Here is a 22,745-nt window from a genome sequence, read left to right on the forward strand (position 1 = left end):
ACCAGAGGCTGAAGGAGGGAGGGGACTAGACAGGCTGTGCCTCACCCAGTGCCATGGGCGGGGGTGCCACCATCAGCAGCAGCAGCAGCAGTGTGCTGAGCATATGGGTAAAGGTGTTTGGTAATAATAATGGTGTTTCACCATGAAAGCTGGATTTCATACATGTCCATGCTTAAACCCCATCTGGCCAGCTCAAAGAGAGCGTGGGTGGCTGGGTGTGGGGGTGGGGGGAGCCAGAGTTCACTGTAGTAGCTACCCCCACCCCCACCCTGGCCACAGCAGCCTTCCCAGGATCCCTGTTGGGCGGGTCTCAGCTCTCCTCCATGCCACACCTGTCCTACCCTGATCCCACGTAAGTGGAGGGTGTGTCTCAGAGACCACCAGGTAAGTGCCTTGTTTCCCACCCAAGAGGCCTACAGGGCTGTCTCTGGGTCTTGTCCTCTCCTTCCTGAGAATGTTCTTTCTCCAAAAGTAGAGATCAGAAGCGTCCAGCCTGCACACCTGCGAGACAGGTAACAACACAAGTGACACATACATACCACGTCCATGTCAACATTGTTCTAAGCACAGATGCTGGCGGAAAGGAAGCACCTGCTCAGGGATGGCATCAGACTCTGTCCAACCAAATTACCTGGGTCATCCCCTTGGTCCTTTAGTGTGTGGCCACATCTGAGTCTCACTCGCAAATACTGTTTCCCATGATTTTTTGTCATTGTAGTGAGTTTATGTGGCAAGAAAATGTCCTCATGATACCCAAGCATGTGGTGAATCTGACTGTTCATGTAAAAGTCCCGGAGGCCCTCTGGCTATGGACAGCACCAACCCCTCTCAGCCAGCCTCAGGAATTAGTAGGTAATAGAACAAACCTGGCTGGATTGTGAATTGGAATGCAGAAGGGTGCTGTGACAGAGCCACCTGCTCCCCCTAAAGCTCTTTCTGTTTGGGGAGAGGGTGGCACCCCCAGGACAGTGATCAGGAGCCAGTGCCAAGAACCAATGGTGTTGGAAGGTTTGCACAGGTGCGTGTATGAAGGAACTGCAGGGCAGTGGTTTTCCGGCTGACTGACTCCCCATTCTACACATGAGACGTATTCATACTTCACTTCCATGTAGCTTTTTTTCTTTACTATTCTTTCATTATTTATTTATTTATTTATTTTTGGCCACACCTTGGGACTGTGGAAATTCCCAGACTAGGGGTCGAACCCGCCCCACAGCAGCAAGCCAAGCCACTGCAGTGACAATACTGGGTCCTTAACCTGCTGTGCCACAGGGAAGCTCCCATGGAAGTTTTATTTCATTGCAAGGTTGCATCCCACTAATTACACCCATCTCAGCAGCTAGCTCATAGCCAGAGCTGCCTCCTATTCCAGCAGAAGGGTTTTGCCCCCAACCACACAGCAGCCCAGAACAGCTGGGAGTGACACACAAAGGCTCACAGGCCACAGCCTGCAGCCCAATCCCCCACACACAGCTGTGTGACACAGCCCTCCTACTAGACACCCAGGTCCCAAGCCATCCCCCAAGCCATACCCTGCAGAGCCAGTGTGCCATCCTGGGAGAACACAGGTTTTGGAATGGGCCATCACCTGCTTCAAAACATGCTTCTGGGAGTTCCTGTCATGGCTCAGCAGAAATGAATCTGACTAGTATCCATGAGGATTCAAGTTCGATCCCTGGCCTCACTCTGTGGGTTAAGGATCCAGCATTGCCATGAGCTGTGCTGTAAGTCACAGATGCAGCTCAGATCCTGAGTTGCTGTGGCTGTGGTATAGGCCAATTGCTACAGTTCAGATTTGACCCCAGGCCTGGCAACCTCCATATGTCATAGGTGTGGCCCTAAAACATACAAAAAAAAAAAAAAAAAAAACCTGCTTCTGCCACTAACCAGCTGTGGACTTGAGCTTCCCCCCCATGACCAACTTCAGTATGTCCATGAAGATTCTGGAGATGGTCTACCTCTACGTTCATGCTGGGCTGTGAGGATGACAGCTAAGGTGTGTCACAGCACACAAGAGGTGTTCAATAAATGTCCACTTCTCTCCCTTGTTGAGAGAGGGTATCATGTAAGTGATTAACTCAGGTGTGTGTCCATAGGTGTGTGCCTCTGCCTTGGTCCTTCAAATGTGCTTGCAGACAAAGATTGTCTGGGCTGCCCTAGAGTGATGGGATAAAATGTGCCCTTTCCTCTGGCCCCTCATCCTAGGAGCACCTGCCTGGCTTCTCTTTGTGGAGGGAAGTTGTCATCCTTAGCCTTTGGGGCATTTGCTCTCCTTCCCAGCACAGCCCCTCTCTGAGTGCTACAGAAAGTTCTGCTGGGGTGGGGAGTGGAGGTGAGAAGACAGGACAACCTTAGAAATTCCCCCAAGGACTCTGAAGGACTCAGGTCACCTACATGGGCAGTCCCAGAGATTAACACTAACCTGCTTCCCTAATTTTATTTTCTGTTTTCAAATTAGGGCATAAAAGTTAATGCCCATGCATTTCAAGGTGATAGAGAAGGAAGTGGGAGGCAAAGATGCTGCTCCAGCAGGCAGAACAGGCCCCCGGGAGCAGCAGTTGCTCAGCAGGATGGCTGATGCTGGGCACCACTGCACTGAAACCGTAAAAGTTGACACAGAGCATGTGGCATTGCCAGGCCATGTTCAGCTGCTGTGGCAGGTAGCATTCACCGGGCTGGAATCCTGTCCCTGGGCACCTGCAGTGTGCAGTGTTAAGTGGCCAGAGGCATGCCCAGCTTCTTGAGTACCAGCCGAACTGGCCCTGTTCAGGGCCTCATCTGTGTGTTCAGAGCATGCAGAACCCTGGTCCCAGGTCCTTCAAGACCCTGGGATAAAGAAATGTCAGCACCAGCAGATGCAAGAAGAGCTTGGGGTGGAGTTCCCACCATGGTGCCACAGGATCAGGATATTTGGAGTGCTGGGATGCAGGTTCAATCCCTGAGCCAGGCACAGTGGGTTAAGGATCCAGTGCTGCGTTAGCTTCAGCTTAGCTTGCAACTGTGGCTTGGTTCTGATCCGTGGCCTTGGAGCTCCCTATGCAACAGGGCAGCAAAAATGGACAAAAAATATAGCTTGGAGTGAGGGGGGATGGGGCTTGAAGGAAGGAAGCTGATAATGTCTGCTTAGAGCCCATAAGAAATATTTATAGACCCTGTTCAGTCAATAAATATTTATAAAGCACCTGCTATGGGCCAGGCTGAGTTTGCCATCTCTGATCCAGTGGAAATGAGGACTGGGGCAAACAGGCAGGACAAACCCAGAACTCTGAAGCTAAGGACAAGGTCTCCCAACCTGGGCTCTCAGAGGCTGCAGCAGACATAGCAGTGTGGTTGGAGCAATCTGAGTGGGGTGCATGGGCAGCTGAGGGCTGGGGATGGAGAGGTAACTCAGGGCTAGACCTGGAGGCTGGTGCCAGGTTGAGGATGGTGGTTCCCTGTGGGGAGTGGGAAGCAGAAAAGAGCTGGGCTGAGATGGGGGCACAGGAGAAGGTCTGCTCACCTGCAAAGCCTAGGAGTCAGGGACACCTTGATCCAGCTGAGGGCACCACTGTGTGTCTCAGAAACCTCTGAGCCCTGGTTGCTCAGTGGTCCTGTGAAGGGGGAACAGATGGCCTCAAAAAATTCCTCAGCTTTTACATGGTGAAATTCTCTTTCCTGGCTTTTTTATTTTTAGGGCTGCACCCATGGCATATGGAGGTTCCCAGGAGAGGGGTCAAATCCGAGCTACAGCTGATAGCCTAGACCACAGCTCATGGCAATGCCGGATCCTTAACCCACTGAGTGAGGCCAGGATCGAACCCAAAACTTCATGTTTCCTAGTTGGATTTGTTTCCACTGTGCCATGAGGGGAACTCCTCTTTCCTGGCTTTTTTAAAAGATCCAGTCAAACATCACCCAGCCCCATGCCTGAGGTCTCTCTTAGCAGCCCACTCCTGCCCCTCCCCTCCATGTCCACACTCCTCCCAGCTCCTCCTCCCAATGAGCATCTGGGGCTTAGGAGCAGATCCTACCCAACATCCCCTTAGGAGGGAGCTCCATGCTCTAAACACTCTGCCACCACATCAGTTGCGATGGGGGTGAGGGACAAGAGACACCACCAGCCTCAGCACTTCTGCCCTCCTGGGGCAGTTACCTGGACTCCTCAGCCATAAACAGGTGTTAAAGGTGCCCATCACAGAGTCCATTTGGCTAGGATGACTTCAAGCAACTAAATGCCCAAACAAATCTATCAGATTGATTTTGCTCACACAGTATTACTGGAGTATTTCCAGGTCTATGAAGCCTGCTTGCCCATTGTGTCTTTGGCCCAGGAGACAGGAAGGAAGCTGACAAGTGCCATGATGACACTGGTGTTGCCTGTTTTTAAACCCACCGTGGGCAGTGAGGATCTGCCCTTCCCCAGAGTTCTCACATTCCTATGACTTCACATCAGTGGGCTGGCCCTGTTTCCAGCTCATGCTCCAGGTCAGACACAGAGCTCTGTTTTTCAAAGAGGCTTTCTTTGTAGAGCTGTCATTGGTTTATAGAAAAGTTGTACAGAAAATACAGATTTCCCATATGACCCCCTCTCAGTGCAGTTTTGCCCATTAGTAACCTCTGCCTTAGTGAGGTACCCTGGCTACAATTGATGAGCCAGTACTTAGTGTTAACTAACCTCTACATCAAGGTTCACTGTTGGTGTCATCCATTCTCTGGGTTTAGACAACTGCACAATGACATGGGTCACAGAGTGCTGTGTCCCTGTCCTGAACATGCCCTGGGCTCCACCTGCTCACCCCTCTCTCCCCTTGAACACTTGGCAGCACCGATCTTTTTTTGGTTTTTGCTGTTGTTGTTACTGTTGTTGTTGTTTTTAGGGCCACACTTGTGGTGTATGAAGTTCCAGGCTAGGGGTCAAATCAGAGCTGTAGCTACCAGCCTACACCACAGCCACAGCAATGCCAGATCCTTAACCCACTGAGTGAGGTCAGGGATCAAACCCACATACTCATGGACACTAGTTGGATTCATTGCCACTGAGCCACAATGGGAATGCGCAGCCACTGACCTTTTGATGGTCTCCATTATGTTGCCTTTTCCTGAATGTCACATAGCTGGAATCAGACAGTATGTGGCATTATCTGAATGGCTCCTTTCCCTTAGCAATAAGCACATAGGAATCCTCTGTGTCTTTCAGAGCTCTGAGCTGTGCAAAGGGCAAGGAAAGCAGCCCGATTTTCACAAGTAGAAACTTCAAAGTCTTCACAGGCTTCTTGGCTTGCGGGCTGGAGAATGGGAGAGGCTGGGGCATCTCTTATGGGGTCCTCTCCCCAGGCCATTCAAGGACTCAGGAAAGAACATTCCACAGCTGCCCTTGAGACAACACTGGGGATTTGACAAACTTCTTCATTTGTTGTCCCTTCAGCTGGCCTCTACCAGTGATTCTGTTGCACATGTGAACACTCAGGCTCCACAGCCCCAGGACTTCTCTCTGTCCTCCATGCTTTGCCACACCTTCCATCTTCAGTCCCCAACACCTGCCAACATTGATGAAAAACTCTGAAGCATCACTAAGGTACACACAGATGGTCCCCCCTAAATGGATGACGTGGCCTGTACACACAGGAAATGATAAACCAGGGCAGCTGTGGGGTGTGACAATGGCACCACATCCCTGGTACCATGCCAGCACATGGAGGGATCCCCAACTCTGCCTGGGGGGCAGGGAAGGTTTCCCAGAGCTGTGTATGGGGAGCCCCTTGCTGTAAAGGGCCATCTTTTTGTGCATAAAATAGGTACACTTTCCCCACCATAGAGGACAATCTCAGTCTAAAGGGACTCAGTCCTGGAGTGCCTGCTGTGGTGCAATGGGATCAGCAGCATCTTAGGAGCACCAAGACACAGGTTCAATCCCTGGCCCAGATTGGTGGGTTGAGGTTCCAGAACTGCCAGAGCTGCAGCTTAGGTCACATCTGGGGCTTGGATTTTATCCCTGGCCTGGGAACTCCAGGTACCTCAGGGTGGCCAAAAAAATAAATGCATAGATAAATAAATAACGGAAGGGACTCAGTCTCAGGGGTCTGTTGGCCTTGACCCCTTTCACTGCTTCAGTTTCCCCAAGTGTAAAACATGGCAAATAACAGGACCTACTTCATAGGCTTGTCAGGAGCAACTGATGAATCTATGCACAGTGAGTAGGGGGGCCTAGAGCAGACTCCACAGTGTCAGCTGTTACTGCTATGGTTTCACCCACCCAATGCTATTGGTACCCCTCTGACACCCCAGATATAAAGGTAAATCTGCCTGCTCCAAGGTGCTTTGCTTTCTCTGCAAGCAGTTCACAGTGACATTTTCCTTATTGGTTATTGAACCATCTCCACTTTGCTCCTGAGACTTCCTCTGAGCTTGTGGTGGCTAAGTGGGCCCCCTGGGGCACAAGTACTCAACTCACCTGAAAGCAGCCTTCCTTGGTGGCATCAAGCTCACATTCCAAAGGTGTCCTTGCAAATGTCAGGAGGCATACAGCGGACATTTATAGTGTGGCCATCTATGAGTTTATCTCTACCTCCCATAGATCATCAGAAGGGCAAAGCCATGGAGAGGAATGAGGTCAGTCTGGCATAACTCATTCTTTGTTAACTCAGGATCAGTGATTTTTATTCACCATCACTTCTGTGTCTAAGTGCTGACAAGTCATCCTTGTAGTCACTGAACCAGATGCTTGTCTAACATCAACCCTTAATTCACAAGTCCCCTCATCCTAGCACCCGCTTCTCCATTTTGGCCAAACACTGTCTCCGATGAGCATCCCTGGCCTCTTGGGGGGCTCTGGCCTCCCCAGCCCCACATGGGCCCCTAACAATGGTTTCCAGATATCAGCTTCAGGTTTGCCCCATGCCTAGAGTGGGTGCCACATGCCTGGAGGGGACCCTGGCTTCTGCTTAAACTCCTGGGCATTGAAAGCCAACAGACCTGGGTTTACATGTCAGCTCAGTCACTTAAAGAAGTCAGGCAAGATCCTTGAGTCACTGCCTTCTTCCTGCCAGTTGGGGTACAGGTCAGAACCCACTGAGACTTGAAGCAAGTGTCCCTCACTGCCAAGTGAGGGCTGGAGTTGCAGACTTACATGTGACGTCTACTCATACCTCGGTCAGGGTCAGGGATTCCTTGTGACCAGCTATTTGAGATGATAACTCAGGCTCCCTATTTGACCTGTCCAGTCACCACTGTGGCACAGGTGTTGGGGTACCTCTTCCAAATCTCATGAGGTCAGAAGGCCATGCTCCTCCCTAGACCTTGGTTGACAGGTTGTCTCTCTGTAGCATTTGGAGTAGAATGGTTACTGTCTAAAAGATTTGTGTCTTTCTAGCCTGCCTCTCTCCCCAGCCTTTGGCTCGAGAGCAGGCTTTTCTTGTTTGTTTGTTTCTTTCTTTTGCCTGCACCTGTTGGTCACTTCTTCAGCTCCTTGTCTGGGATATGTGGAGCCTCCCCACCATATCATCTTCAGTTCTCACAGTTCCCAGCTCATCTACTTTCTTTCCTCCACATTTCACAGCCTTTTGTTTATATAAAAAAGTAGACTTTATATAAATGGTGTAAAGTTTCTAATCATCCTTAGTAAGGGGAAAAGAATAATAAATCTATTACATCTTCCCAGAAACAGAAGTAAACACAAACACATGAACTCCCATCGCCCCCAACTGAAATCTTTTTAATATTGGCTCTGAGACCATAATTTGCATTTATTAAACTGTTTCATCCTCCTTTGCATTCTTCTTACCTTGTCTTATTTTCCTGCTCCCCTACTCTTCTTGTTATTATGCTCTCTTTTCTACCCATCTCTTTTCTTTTTTTTTTTTTTTAATTTTAAGACAGAGGAAGTACTGACTGAACTTGGCAGAACCACTAGGCAATGATTTAAAATCCATCAATCCTTCTATCCTGCCTCAATCCCCCACACCTCCCAGACACATGCCATGGAGCCAGGCTAGGCTTGCTGAGAGCTTCAGGAATCCACCTGTCCCTGAGGGCCCACTGACATCCCGTGGCTCCTCTAGACATCCTCAGCTCATATTATCCTACAAGTGTATCTTCCAAGTGATCAAATTCTGTGACTAATTTCTTCTCTTGCCAGCTGGTGTGTGGTACTTTATGCCTTTCACATTTCATTCTTTGATGTTCTGATTTATTTCTTACACTTGCTCCTCATCCAGGCTGAGTCTGTGCTTGTGATAAGATCTTGATGGCACAACCTTGATGATAAAAGTCTCTGACACAAGCTTAGCACATTCCAGCCCACCTGAATGCCTGCCCCCTTTCTCTGGGCCTGCTTTAACCTCTTCAGTCCTGCTCAAACTATGCTCTAAGAGACAGTGCTTAAACACTCCACATCTAGCCCCATCATGCCTGCTGGATTTCTGAAGGTAAAACCAAATTCCTAATGGTCTTTATTTCTTGTAACAGTCTCAGGAAACAAATTCTTGCATCTGGGTAGCTCTGTGTCAAAGAATAAGTAGTTGCATTTCCCTAGCTAAAGAGCAAAACCACATTGGTATGCACTGTGCAAAAATAGATGTGGGCCCTAAGTCATAATTTGCACTTTTTCCTTGCAGAGCTGTTTTTCTGGGGATGTTTAAGTTCTCTGTGTGGAGAACTCTCAGTTAGTGTTGTGTAAATGGACTCTGGCTGAATCTGAGTAGCCCAGGCAGATTTCTTGGTATGGGTAGCCTGTGCTCTGGAATAGCTTTCTGTGCATCTGTAACTACTGGCCCCTCCTATGAAGGAAAAACTGGATTTAACATCAAGTCTCTGTCTGTAAGAGAATCCCAGAATTGCTGGTGAAAACATCAGTCCTATATCTAGAAGGGACTATAGTGGAAAATGTCACTCAAGGATTGTCCTTGGGAGTTCCTGTTGTGGCTCAGTGGTTAACAGGTTTGTGGTTCCAACTAGGAACCATGATGTTGTGGGTTTGATCCCTGGCCTTGCTCAGTGGGTTAAGGATATGGCATTGCTGTGAGCTGTGGTGTAGGTTGCAGATGCAGCTTGGATCCCACATTGCTGTGTCTCTGGTGCAGGCCAGTGGCTACAGCTCTGATTAGACCCCTAGCCTGGGAACCTCCATATAACATGGGAGTGGCCCTAGAAAAGGCAAAAAGACAAAAACATTAAAAGGATTGTCCTTAAGTGAGCAAGAGTCTGTCCCCAGTTAGACTAGGAGAAAAAATATAAGGCAATTATTTAAATAAGCGAAGGAAGGCCATGAGCAAGAAGACAAAATCTTCCTAAGAAAGAGGTTGGGCTCAATCTGAATCAAACTGATGGAAAGCTCCCAGGCCAAGAATGTTTTCCCCAGGTGGCTGTGTGGCCACTGGGGCAGGAGCCCCTGGTCTAGTTAGTCAGCTTAACCCACAGGATGCCACTTATCAGGGTTACATTGAGAGCTCCAGAGAAACCAACTCAGGCTGCACACTTCTCTTGACTTCATCTCATGTGGTTGTACAGCTTAGCTACCAAGATTTAAGGATGAAAATTGTGTTTGTGTGGGTGAGAGTTTGTGTAGCTGGCTTGGAAGTGCTTGGGCCAAGTGTGTTCAGAATACTCTGATCAGGAGTTCCCATTGTGGCTCAGTGGGTAATGAATCTGGCTACTATCCATGAGGAAGTGTGTTCAATCCCTGGCCTCGCTCAGCCAGTTAAGGATCCAGCATTGCCATGAACTGTGGTGTAGGTCATAGACGGAACTTGGATCCCATGTTGCTGTGGCTGTGGTGTAAACTGGAAGGTACAGCTCCAATTCAACCCCTAACCTTGGAACCTCCATATGTTGCCAGTGTGGCCCTAAAAATCAAGAAAAAAAAAGAGGGAGGGCTGAAATACAAGTGGATTTCATGGCCTTCTCCCTCTCTCTCTTTCTGTGTGTATATCTTACACACACACACACACACACACACAAATACACACACACACAAATACACACACACACTCAGACAAGTGCACATCCTAGGGCTTCTTGACTCCTCTCAGGGGTCACCTGTTTACCTGAGTTATCATTAACCTGCCTCTCCAACTTATCCCCATCCTGCACCCTCTCTCCCCACTGATGCCGTAGCCCTGGCTGCTCTTCATTTAATTTCATAGCCTGTCATAGTGCTGTGATTTCAAGGCAGAGGGAGGATGGAGTTATTTATAAAGACTTTCCCTTCTCTGAAGCTGCCCACCCTCCCCTCCAGTCTCCTCCTCTGGCTGGCAGGCCCCCAGTGACCCCACCATGCACATGGGACAGGAGCATGGAGAGTGTGTTCTGGGGCACCATGCTGTCAGAACCCTGAGACTGTAATTCTCCTCTTCTTGAGATTGACAACAAAGTGTTTATGAAAAATCCACCTGCCTGGAGGAGAGTCCACAGCCAAGGCTGTTCTAGCAGGGATCCATCTTTGCTGTGAGCTGTGGTGTAGGTTGCAGATGTGCTTTGGATCTGGTGATGCTGTGGCTGTGGCTTAGGCTGGCAGCTTCAGCTCTGATTTGACCCCTAGCCTGGGAACTTACATATACCATGAGTGCATCCCTAACAAGAAAAAAAAAAGAAAAAAAGAGAATAATAGAATGCTTTGGGGGGCGGTTGCTGGAATCTGGGTTATGCTGTACATTCTGACCTGATTGGCCCTCAGCTCTCTCAGTCTATGTTTCTCTTCTTGCACTTTGGCGTTCCTTGAGAGCACTCATGATATCCTCAGAATTGAGCATCAGCCTTCTCTATTCCTTCCCATTTTCTTCTTCCTTAAATCCCCAAGACATAGTGGTTGAAATTGTCATAATTGGAGGTCTGGGGATCAAGTGGAGTTCAAGTTTCAGCTCAGCTCCTTATCGGCTGTGTGACTTTGGGAAAGCCATCTCAACCCTCCCAACATTGTTAGAGCAGGTGTAACAACCATGTCTGCCATAAGGAGTCAAGGGTCTGAACAAAGCTGAGCTGGGTGCCCTGCGTGTTTGCAGTTGCCATGATCATAATTTGGGAAGCCAGATTCAATGACAGAGACATATCTATATACATGAGAGCTCTCCAGAGCACTGGGGGGCACCTCGGGCTGCAGTGCTCATCCATGGCTGTCTGCGGCTAACACACTTCCCTAAATGCCCTGGGCATGGCTGTTGAAGGTCAAGGACTTCACAGTGGGGCAGAGTGGGCAGGGGGACAGGGGCTAATGAGTGCTCTGGGCTTTGAAATCTCTCACCCATGCAATCATTGCAACATTCTCCTCTCTCTGAGCCTCTGTTTCCTCACCCATATGATGAGCATAATAACTTCCTACAAAGAATACCTGAGTGATGTTTACAGACCATGTATCTAAAATATGTAGTCCTACCTGCCTTGGAGGGGATGCTCAGACTTTTAAAATCACCTATGCTGTGACACTCCCATGCTTGCTTTGTGATATGCATCCATTGCAGTGGTTACCAGGTGTCTGTGGGAAGGGTGTGGGGGGCATTACAAAAACAGGGACATAATTCCTTTCCCTCAAATAGCTCATAGCAGCTCCAAGAAGCTTTCAAGTACCTGGTCTCAACTCTGAGGGCCACTCAGAGGCAGGGCAGGTGTGGCCAGTCCCTCTGAAGAGTTGGCAAGTCAGGGTCAGAGGTGACAAGATGTGCCTATGGCCACATGACCTGAGAGGCAGAGCCAGTCCCCATAACTGCTCTCCCCCCATCCCAGGCTCACTGTCAGAGCCACACCACAGCCCATCCCTGCAGCTCTGCAGAAACACCAATGCCCCCCGCCCCCATCCACCCAGAAAAGCAGTTTCACTATAGGATGTGGAAGGGGTCAAATGTATTTAGCCAGGAAAAAAATTAGTGCTTAATCACCAGTATGTTTTTTAAAAAGAAATCCTAGGAGTTCCCATTGTGGCTCATTGGTAACAACTCCAACTATTTTCCATGAGGATGCAGTTTGATCCCTGGCCTCCCTCAGTGGATTAAGGATCTGGCATTGTGGTGAGCTGTGTTATAGGTCACAGACCTGGATTGGATCCTGCATTGCTGTGGCTGTGGTGTAGGCCAGCAGCTACAGCTCTGATTTGACCCCTAGGCTGGAAAACTCCATACGCCTTGGCTGTGGCCCTGAAAAGCAAAAGGAAGGAAGGAAAGAAAGAAAGAGGGCAAGATCAAGAGAAAAAGAAAGGCAAGGAAAAGAAACCATAGACCAGGATAGAATAGGAAATTTTAGAATGCACTGCATGCTGTAAGAGCACATATTGTTTGGTGAAATTTTGTTTCATTTGTATGCATACTGAGTATTGATGCAAAATTTATTTTTCAGTTGCTGTTGAGAAAAGTCTGAAAAGCACTTCACTGGGTATTGAAATGTGCATGGGTTGCTGACAGCTATATTCAGAGCAAATATCCTTTGCCCAACCATTCCAATTATACGCCAGTGGGTACAACAATATTATTCTTCAACCAGGTACAACAATAGGGAGCAAATTTTTCTCTCCACCTTAATTTTTTTGATCTTTTTTTTGGGGGGCATCCCTGTGGCATATGGAGGTTCCCAGGCTAGGGGTTGAATCAAAGCTCTAGCCACCTGCCTACACTGCAGCCACAACAATTCAGGATCCAAGATTATTCTGCAACCTACACCACAGTTTGAGGCAATGCTGTATCCTTAGCCCACTGAACAAGGCCAGGGATTGAACCTGAGTCTTCATGGATGCTAGTCAGATTCATTTCTACTGAGCCACAGTGGAGACTCCACCACCTTACTTTCATCACATGGCAACCTCCATCCAGCTATGAAAATGCTAGGGTCACCTCACACCTTACAGGTGAGTCCAAATTCTCACTGACCCCTAGCCTTGCTTTATTTTCCCTGAGCCCTAGTGTCCATTCTCCTGCCAGGCTTGTCCATCTGTGTTAGAAGGAAGTGCCCTCATGGCTTCCATATCACTCTATCCTCTGGGCCCCACCAATGTTTCACTTCCCAATGAAGCTCTCACCCTCCTCACCCACAAACCATGGCAACTTGCCTTCCTGGCATGGCATTTTTCTGTGCAATAAGCCCAGGTGGAGGGCATCCGTGGTCACCTGTCATCTGGGTCAGTTGCTGAATTGCAGCATTAAACCCACACACACAATAGTTTTGAGATTCATATCTGTGTCCCATGCATGCATCAATAGTATGTCCTTTTTCAAATCACTGAGTACCCTTCCATGGTACACACCACAATGCATTTATCCATGGGCAGGGAGTTTGCCAAACTGAAAAGTCTGAGGGCAGAATTCCTACAAGACGTTCTCAGCTCAGGCACCAGCCACAAGTCTGGGAATCCCCACACCATCCTCACTTCAGAAACAAATTTGGGAGTCTCCACCACCACTCTCAGGTTCCATAATTTGCTAGAACAATTCACAGAACTCAGGAAAGTGCTCCATTTAGAATTATGTTTTTCCTATAGCAAAGGGATACAAATTAGAATCAACCAAGTGTTCCCACCACATAGTGCCAAATCTGGAAGGGTTTCCAACATGAAGTTTCCATATTCTCAGGATGTGTTTCCCGCTCCCCCCCTGGCATCAATGCATAGCAGAGTGCACAGAATACTGCTGATTCAGGAGGATCACTCATGCATTGTTTCCAGAGTTTATACTGGAGCTTGATCACCTATTGCCACATGGCTGATCATCTCCAGCCTCTCCCAGAGGCTGGAATTGATAGAGTGTGTTCCAAAGACCCATCCATCATAAATCATGTTGTGGGACTGTTGGGCAAACAGTCCCATGAAGCAGGCTATTCCAGGATCCTAAAGATCACCTCCCAGGAACTGAAAGTGGAAGGTCAGAACTTTCTTTGGATAATTCATCACTGTACAGCCTTTACGGGCTCGTAGACATTTGGGGCTCTTAGGAACTAAACTAATGATACCTGGAACAACAACACAACTGAATCTCAAAAAGGGAAGGAAGCATATCCTTGTGATTTCATCTACACAAAACTATACAAATGGCAAATTTAATCTGTGGTGATGGGAGGAGAGGCTACAGCCACAGCACTGTGTAGCTCAATTGCATTTTATTATGTGCAATTGATCTCAATAAAGGTGATTATTTTTGTTAAAACCAATGCCCATTTACTTTGCTGTTGGCAGTCATTTTGTGAAAGACTTTATGGTATCACTTTTATGGTCTGACAACACTGTAAGGTGAGCACAATGAACGCTAATTTAAAGAAGAAGAAACTGATACTTGGAGCTATAAAGCCCCTTGCCCAGGATCTTATCTGGTAAATGACAGAATCTGACTTTGAACCCAGGCCTACCAGGCACCAAAAGCAGTGTCCTTAACCCCTGCCAGCACCTCTCTAGGATGTGTTTGGCTTTTCTTTTTCTTTTTTCTTTTTAGGGCCACACTCATGCCACATGGAGGTTTCCAGGCTAGGGTTTGAACTGGAGCTGTAGCCACCAGCCTACACCACAGCCACAGCCACAGCAATGCCAGATCGAGCCATGTCTGTGACATACACCACTGTTTGAGGCAATGCTGGATCCTTAACCCACTGAGCTAGGCCAGGGGTTTAACCTGTGTCCGTATGGATGCTAGTCAGATTTGTTTCCACCAAGCGTTGATGGGAACACCCATGTTTGGCTTTTCATTTGTATTTTTCTGCTTTTCTATTCAAGTCCCAAAAGCTAGAGACAGTACCAACAGTGAAAGTAGGCATACACCATGGGGTATCCTGGGAGTTTTCAGACTTTTTCATATTCGTGTATCTTCAGACACAGTTGTGTGGTGTTATTTTTTTTTAATGGGGATCTTACTCTATAAACTGTAACAGGATTTTTTTCATTTAGTAACATTTTATGAGTTAGTATTGTTTAGATAGTGTTCATTGGTTGGCACTTTCAGATCAAGAAGAGAGATAAAGTTTTCCTTTTATAAAGTGTCAGCAGCAGGCTGTTTACCATAGACAGCAGTGCTGCAGGCACACCCACAGAGGTCTCTCCTCTTGTGATTTAGATATTGTATCCTCTCCAGGCAGACACTAGGAAGGTGAGTAACTTACAGGAGGCAGAGAGACAGCAATATGGCGAGAATGCCTGGCAGCCGGGACTGTAACACCAGCACGGGCCGCAGCGCCAGCACCGGCACCACTGCCGCTGCTGCCAAGGAGAACAATGGGGAGGAGGGTGAGGGCGAGCACGGTGCTGGGGGCCACAGCCACCGCCACTGCCACCTGCACTACTGCAGCGCTGGTGAGGAGGAGGAGGAAGAGGAAGAGGAGGAGGAGATCCAGGAGGTGCAGATAACAGGGGATGAGGAGGAGGAGGGTGGAGGTGGGGGTCTGGAGGAGGAGGAGGAGGAAGAGATGGGGCTGGACTGGGACCAGCCCTTGGAGCCTGAGGACTTGGCTGGGGAGGAGCTGGAGCCTGAGCTGGTCCATATGATCAATATGGACCAGAGCTCTATGCTGAAGCCCTAGGCGCCACTGCAACTGCTGGCGCCCCAGGCCCGTGGTGGGCCGCCCAGGGGATGGGACCCCAAGCGGGCCCAGCTGAGCAAGAACACTCGGCTGGCAACCCACTATGATTTGCACAACTTCCAGGAGTACCTGAGCAAGAAGGCGCAGAGCCCAGACTTGGAGACCATGGACAAGGGGGCTCTGTGCCATGTGCTCTGCTTGTTCTATGCATTCTATGCAGAGGCCCACTCCAAGAGTGGCCAGCTCTACAGCAAGCCGTTGCTCATCATCATCCACAGCTCCCTCAACCACTACCTCAATGAGTCCCCTTACTGCCGCACGCTCAACCTCACCAAGGACCCCAAGCTGTGCAGCGCCAACTTGACTGGCTGTGGTCATGTGCAAGCTCGAGGAACAGGGTGCCCCGCCAGAGGTGCAGAAGCAATCCATCACGGGGGCCGATCTGGGCAAGCTCTAAATCTCCAGCGTCTTCAGCACCAACATGCCCTTCAGGCTGCTCAACAAGGTCTGGTTCGAGACGTGCGTGAGCTCAAGGACTCCTTTGGGCTGGCGATGGATGAGGATGGTGGCAAGTTCGTCTACTTTAAGTACGTCGGGCCCTACCACAAATTGTGCTCATTGTCTTGGAGCAAGAAGCATGCCGAGAGCAGTGACGAGGAGAAATTGCCCCTCATGTATGAGACAGGAACCGAGTTCTGCCCTTACACAAGCTTCGTCAAGTACCTGTCGAAGCACAGACCCCTCTGCAAGGCATTCTTCCAGCTGCCCCGTGACCACTGCAGCGAGGGCGATATGACCTGGTACGAGGACAAAGACATCAGCAAGAACTTGCTGGGCACCAGGATGTAGATGCTCTCCAAGGTGGCCAAGCTCTCCAAGACCTACACCAACCACTGCATCGGGGCAGTCTCCATCACCATGCTCAACAGCATCATGGGCATCAGTAGTAAACTGGGCTCGCCCGCCCAGCAAGGCTGCTATACTGAGGCTCTGAATGGGGTGGCTTGCCACCACTCCCACCATACACCCACTCATTCCTCCCACCACCACTGCCCCCAGCCACCCTGGCTGGGGAACACCTATATCCTCCCCAGAGTCAGCCAGGTTGGGCCCAACGTGAAATCTAAGGCTGAGCACAAGCATGCTCTGTATGAGTCCGTGTTTGGGTCTGGGGAAATCTGTGGCCCCTCTTCTCCCAAAAGACTTTGTATCCACCCCTCAGAGCCTGTGGATGCGGTGGTTGTGGTTGCTGTGAAACATGACCCCCTGCCTCTTCTTCCAGAAGCCAATGGGCACAGAAGCACCAATTCTCCCACAATAGTTTCACCTGCTATTGTTTCCCCAACCCAGGTAACCAACCAAACTCTATGCATGAAATGTTTCTCTGGTACCACTTTGAGATTAACTTGTGCTAGCACAGGTCTGAGCTGGGGAAGTTTTTCACAGTAGCAAATATACTGAATCAGATTTGATTTCACCCTTGGAAGCTTAGCTCTCTTGATGCTTTTCAGGAAAGTTTACACCTAACCTTAAAGCCTGGAAGAGGGCAAGTAATCTAACCTTCACTGTGGCCCAGTAATGCTGAAAACTTCAAAGTTCACAGAACTTTGGGTCAGCCCAACCCTTGAAGCTTCTCCTGGTTGAGTGCCTGAGTTTATAAAGCAAAGAATGCAAGAATACTGTGCACATAAATGAAACAGCTCCTGAAATAAATTTGAATAAAGTAAGCACTAAAATAAAAATAATAATTTACAGGAAAATATCCTTTTACCAAGTACATTTGGCTCTGTTTTCAGAGTAGATATATATATATATATATTTAGGAAAAATCTAAAGGGTAAAATATGAAGTCTTGCACATTAACTTAAATATAATACACACTAATTTCTTTCTATCATCTACCTACCTATCATCTATCTATCTACATTCAGCATCACCATCGACAAGTAAATATCCCCAAGAACATCTACAAGGCAGCATGCCTCCCAGGATGTCAGTGTGCCATAGTTTATTTAGCCATTTTGTCTTTGTTAGGAGGCTCAGCTCCTCCCATCCTTTCAGAATTACACGTGCTGAACTCACATTCATACCTAAGTGCTGCAACTTATTCATTTATTTGGTTTTTTATTTATTTAGGTCTTTTTTGGCATATTTAAGTTCTGGGCCAGGGGTCCAATAGGAGCTGCAGCTGCCAGCCTATGCCAGAGCCACAGCAACACCATATCTGAGCTATGTCTAGGACCTAAACCACAGCTCATGGCAAGGCCAGATCCTCCACCCACTGAGTGAGGCCAGGGATCAACCTTGCAACCTCATGGCTCCTAGTTGGATCTGCTTCTGCTGTGCCACGATGGGAACTCCAACAACTACATACTTTTAAAATAAAAGACAATGCATTGGAAAACGCATTGGAAAAAAATGACCAAAGCATCTGAGCAGGCATTTCATTAATGATCAGGGGAAAGGAAATGAATATGAAACCACATCATTGGGGAACTCCCATCCCAGACAATCCTTTGCAAACCTCAGAACTTCTACAGTATTAAAAGAATACACACCAATCTCAAATATTTGGATATCCCACCAATTTTGCCTGTTGGCAGTAAGAAAAGGGCCAGTCAATCAGACTTCCTGAAACCAAACATGCTCCTAGGTGACTATGTGACAGGCCTCTGGTAGCAGCTTTAAATGCAACTTTCTAGCCCAAAGGGAGAACTCCCAGGACACCCCACTCATGTCCACACACAATACTTTTACTGCCATGATATGAGTCTACTCACATCACTGAACAAAGCAGGACCCTGTGCGGTCCTCCAAGGTACAAAAGCCCTGCTGTGTCCCCCATTGCTTTTTGTAGAAAAATGTTTTAGTCTTCTAGACATTCCCTAAGTTCAAAATGGCAGATTCAGGTGGTTACTAACTACAAAATGGAGGGAATGCAGAAACAAAGGAAAAGCAAATCCAACATAATCCTTTCCATGACTGTTATTTTAAAATAAGGCCTTGATTTAAGGCCCCCCCCCAACTGTAGTGGTCATGTCCTGTGGCTTCCATCAGCTGACTTGAAACTAATGATGCTGAGGGGGTTAAGAACTACAACTCCTGGGAGTTCCCTTTGTGGCTCAGTGGGTTAAGGACCTGACCAGTGTGCATGAGGATGTAGGTTTGATCCCTGGCCTCGCTCAGTGGGTTGAGGATGTGGTGTTGCCATGAGTTGTGGTGTAGGTGACAGATGCAGCTCGGATCTGGTGTTGCTGTGGCTATGGTGTAGGTCAGCTGCTACAGCTCTGATTTGACCCCTAGCCTGGGAACCTCTATATGCCATGGGTGCAGCCTGAAAAGGACAAAAAAAAGGAAGTCAATCAAAATTTACCAGCTATATCCTTAAAACTCAACACAGTTACAGAACCAGGGAAAATGATGAATGACGAGCCCATTATTAGCAGTACATAGACTACTTAGGAAACACATTTCTACCACTACTCAAATACACAGGCACATCCTAACACAAAACCACTGTTTAATCAATAATCCTTTATTATTTAACTTAGCCAGCACAGATGGGTGAAAAACTAGGCTAAAATAGCAAAGGCCTACACTTTGCAGTCAAACTCATGAGAAAGTGAGATGGCATTCATTATTATGGCAAGAAAAACACAGTTACTGCCTGATATGACCACCAGCCTGGGTGTTTCATCAAGAGATGTGTCAGCAACACACAGCCACCCATCCTACCCTTGGATCTACCAGCTTCCCTATAAAAACTGACCATAAATTCTTCAATGAAAAAGTCAGTCAAATACTAGTTTTCTCTCATAAGCAATCAAATCACAAATCAGCTACCATCTGAAATTTATGTTAAGCAAGTACAATTTCCTGCTTTTATGGCACACATATTTTAGATTGACAATCTTCTCCACATATAGTCAGGTAGGATTATAGAATTTCAAATACCAAATTAAAAAGCTGTTAATTCATGCTCTTTATGACTTCAGTTAAATATTCACCTATTTAGACTTCAGAGCTGCTAATGACACTAAATTCAATACCACATTGGTTGAGTCTTTTGATCAACTTTGTTCACTTTGTTCTGCAGAAGCCTGCTCCAGGAGTGAAGACTCCACCTCTGTAACACAATAACAACATAAAAGAGCACGCAAAACCTAATTCCAGCCCCTTCCTCTATTAGCATGGCTTGCTGGAGAACTAGCTGTTGAATCAATGCAGAGCTCACAAAAATATGATTCTTAACTCCATCAGGGACCAGTTTTGGTTCCACTCCTAAAATCAGCCAAATGGGAAAGTAGCTATTATTCCAGAGGAAACTAGTACCCAGCAAACCCATTGAGATTGTTCAGTGACCAGTGAAACCATTTCCATGATACTGGTGTGCTGCAGGGGGCACACGGAGGATCATCAGCCTGAGTAAGAGCTACTGTTTATAAACTCAGCCATCAGACTCAGGAGAATTAAGTAAACATATGGGCAAAATAAAATTTGATAGTCAATTATTAATAAAGCATAAATAAGACAAACTGGGAGTTCCCATCATGGCACAGTGGAAATGAATCCAACTAGGATGCATGAGGCTGCAGGTTTGATCCCTGGCCTCACTCAGAGAGTTAAGGATCTGGTTTGTTTTAGTCGTCGCCACAGCTGTCAGGCCTGGTGAATTCATGGGGACAGGGAGGGAATGGATCTCTGCAGCAAATGGGACTGAAGAACATACCTCCAATGGTTTCAGTGCTGTGTCTGTAGGAGCGGCCACCCGCCCTTATCCCTGCGCACAGGCACATGAACACTCAGAGCCACACTGTGTATGGAGGACCAGGGGCACTGGAGTGGAAGCTGGGCCATTACCTTTTCCAGTGTAAGTAAGCAACCCACTGGACCCTCAAATCGCCACCACATCCCCAAGCTTCAGGCTATTCTGGTACAGAGACACCTTTCCACCCTCAGGAAATTTGGGGTGCATGCCCTTCAAGTAGACCTGTTAAGATAGAACGGGAAGAATTTTATTTGGAATGTCCCTGGTTTCTGAGGCCCCTGTTGACTAGAACCTGCCTGGAGCTGGGCAGGAATGACACAGGTGCTCTTTTCCCAGTCCACATACTCTCCCCATGTCCCCAAATGACATGCATCTCCTGCTATCAAATACATCTTGGAAGTTTCTACAAATCCCAGAAAGAGGAGGGTGAGGGGCTCCTGGAGCTCCTTCCTACCCTCCTTACCTTGATGACACGATCCACGTAGCCTTGGTCCTCATCGCTGGTGATGGGAGTGTAGGGCCTGATGACAAGACTGCCGTTGATGCAGGCAGAGAGGTAGACATGTTTGCCTGGGGACCACATGCAGAGATACACAAGGGCTGCTGCGGACTGACTGCATTCCTGTTACCTTTCAAAATACTATGGGATGTTTTGAGAGGGCAAAAGTGCCTTGCTTCCTGCTGGCGTCCCAAGAAACTATTGGGTGGGGAGGACTGCCCCACTGATGCCCCAGCTGGAGCCCTTCCACCAAAAACTCCCCAGTGCAGGAACTTGTACCAATGACTGCCAGAGCCTTCGTAGTGATTGAGGGCCTGGGTGATGGGGAAAAGATTAGTATTTGCTCAGAGGAGATGTGAGCAAATCCTGCAGGATGGAGGGAGGCTGCTGAGTCTTACAAATGTCTGGGGGCACAGAAGCCATACCCTGGGGGCACCACACAACCTGGAGGACCCAGGCCAGGTGGGGAAAGAGGAGTGGAGTGAGCAAAACACTAACCAAGTGTCAGCTGCTGCAATGATTCTGGAGATGGTACTGATACTCATTTAGGGACTTAGGGTTGAGCTCTGTTGGCAGCAGAAGCACAGGCAAGAGTCAGAAATAGACCCCTAGAGCCTGGAGCCACACCTTTGCGAAGACGGCCATTTTTTTTCCATACAGTTTCCCAGACAGATCGACATTTGCTGGTGGTTTCTCCTGAGGTGTCTCTCCATGGCTTGTAGATGCCCATCTTCTATGTCTTCGCATGGTCTTCTGTCCACGCATGTTTTGACCTAAATTCCTTTTCTTATAAGGACAGCAGTCATATTGGATTTAGGCCCAACTCTATGACTTCATTTTATTTCTTTTTTTTCAAGAGAAATAATGAATGCAATATATTTTAAAAATCACAATTAATGCAAAAATTCATGACGATGAACACAATACAAAATTTTAAATAAATACAGGATCAGTATTAGTAATTTTGCCTTATGTCTTGTGCTCCAGTATTACTCAGTATGATAATGCTTATTTATAAGCTGAGAAAAAATAAATATCTGGGGTACATTTTATCTCTTTAAAGACTATCTCTGGAGGTCCTGTCCTGGCTCAATGTTTAGCAAATCCTACTAGGAACTATGAGGTTGTGGGTTTGATCTCTGGCCTCCATCAGTGGGTCAAGGATCCGTTGTTGCCATGAGCTGTGGTGTAGGTTGCAGATGTGGCTTGGATCCCATATTGCTGTGGCTGTGGTGTAGGCTGGCAGCTACAGCTCTGATTAGACCCGTAGCCTGGGAGCCTCCATGTGCTATGGGTGCAGCCCTAAAAAAGACAAAAAAAAAAAAAAAAGACTCTCCAATCCATCACATTCTAAGGTCTAGGGCTGGACGTCAACATATGAATTTGGGAGAATACAATTCAGTCTATAACAGGGAGGTGTTTTTTTTTTTTTTTTTTTTTGCCTTTTCTAGGGCTGCTTCCTGCTGAATATGGAGGTTCCCAGGCTAGGGGTCTAATTGGAGCTGCAGCCACCAGCTTACGCCAAAGCCACTGCAACTCAGGATCCAAGCCTTGTCTGTGACCAACACTGCAGCCCACAGCAACACCAGATCCTTAACCCACTGAGCAAGGCCAGGGATAGAATCCCCAACCTCATGGATCCTAATTGGATTCATTAATCACTGCACCACGATGGGAACTCCAGGTGGTGCTATTTTTTTTTTTTTTTTCTGCTGCACTTTCATCATGTTGAAGTTCCCCACCCAGGGATTGAACCTGTGCCAGAGTTGCTCCAGAGCCCACAGCACTGACAATACTGGATTATTAACCTGCTTAACCAACAGGGAACTTAAGGGGGTGCTAATTTAAATGTTATTCCTTTATTAAGATTTTGATTTCCAGTCGTTCTTTATTAGTCTATAGAAACAATTATTTCTGTGGGTTGACCTTGTATTCTGTGACTTTGCTAAACTCATTCATTAGTTCAAGAGATTTTTTTTGTAGATTTCTTGGAATTTTCTATATAGAAAATCATGTCATCTGGAA

At 47.6% G+C, this 22,745-nt stretch overlaps 1 protein-coding gene and 1 pseudogene across 1 annotated transcript in view; one reads left to right on the top strand and one right to left on the bottom strand.

Annotated features, from left to right (window-relative positions):
- LOC146398945 (uncharacterized) overlaps positions 1-22,745 on the bottom strand; it is a 367,324-nt gene that overhangs the window by 315,772 nt on the left and 28,807 nt on the right. The gene's annotated exons all lie outside the window — the stretch shown is intronic.
- LOC146398954 (uncharacterized) lies at positions 15,041-20,331 on the top strand (annotated as a pseudogene).

Source organism: Sus scrofa, chromosome 10 (assembly GCF_054392235.1).
Source record: "Sus scrofa isolate SSC_HxYL_T2T_F1_AM1 chromosome 10, Sscrofa_HxYL_maternal_Yorkshire_Landrace_v2.0, whole genome shotgun sequence".
In the NCBI taxonomy this organism is placed as follows: domain Eukaryota; kingdom Metazoa; phylum Chordata; class Mammalia; order Artiodactyla; family Suidae; genus Sus; species Sus scrofa.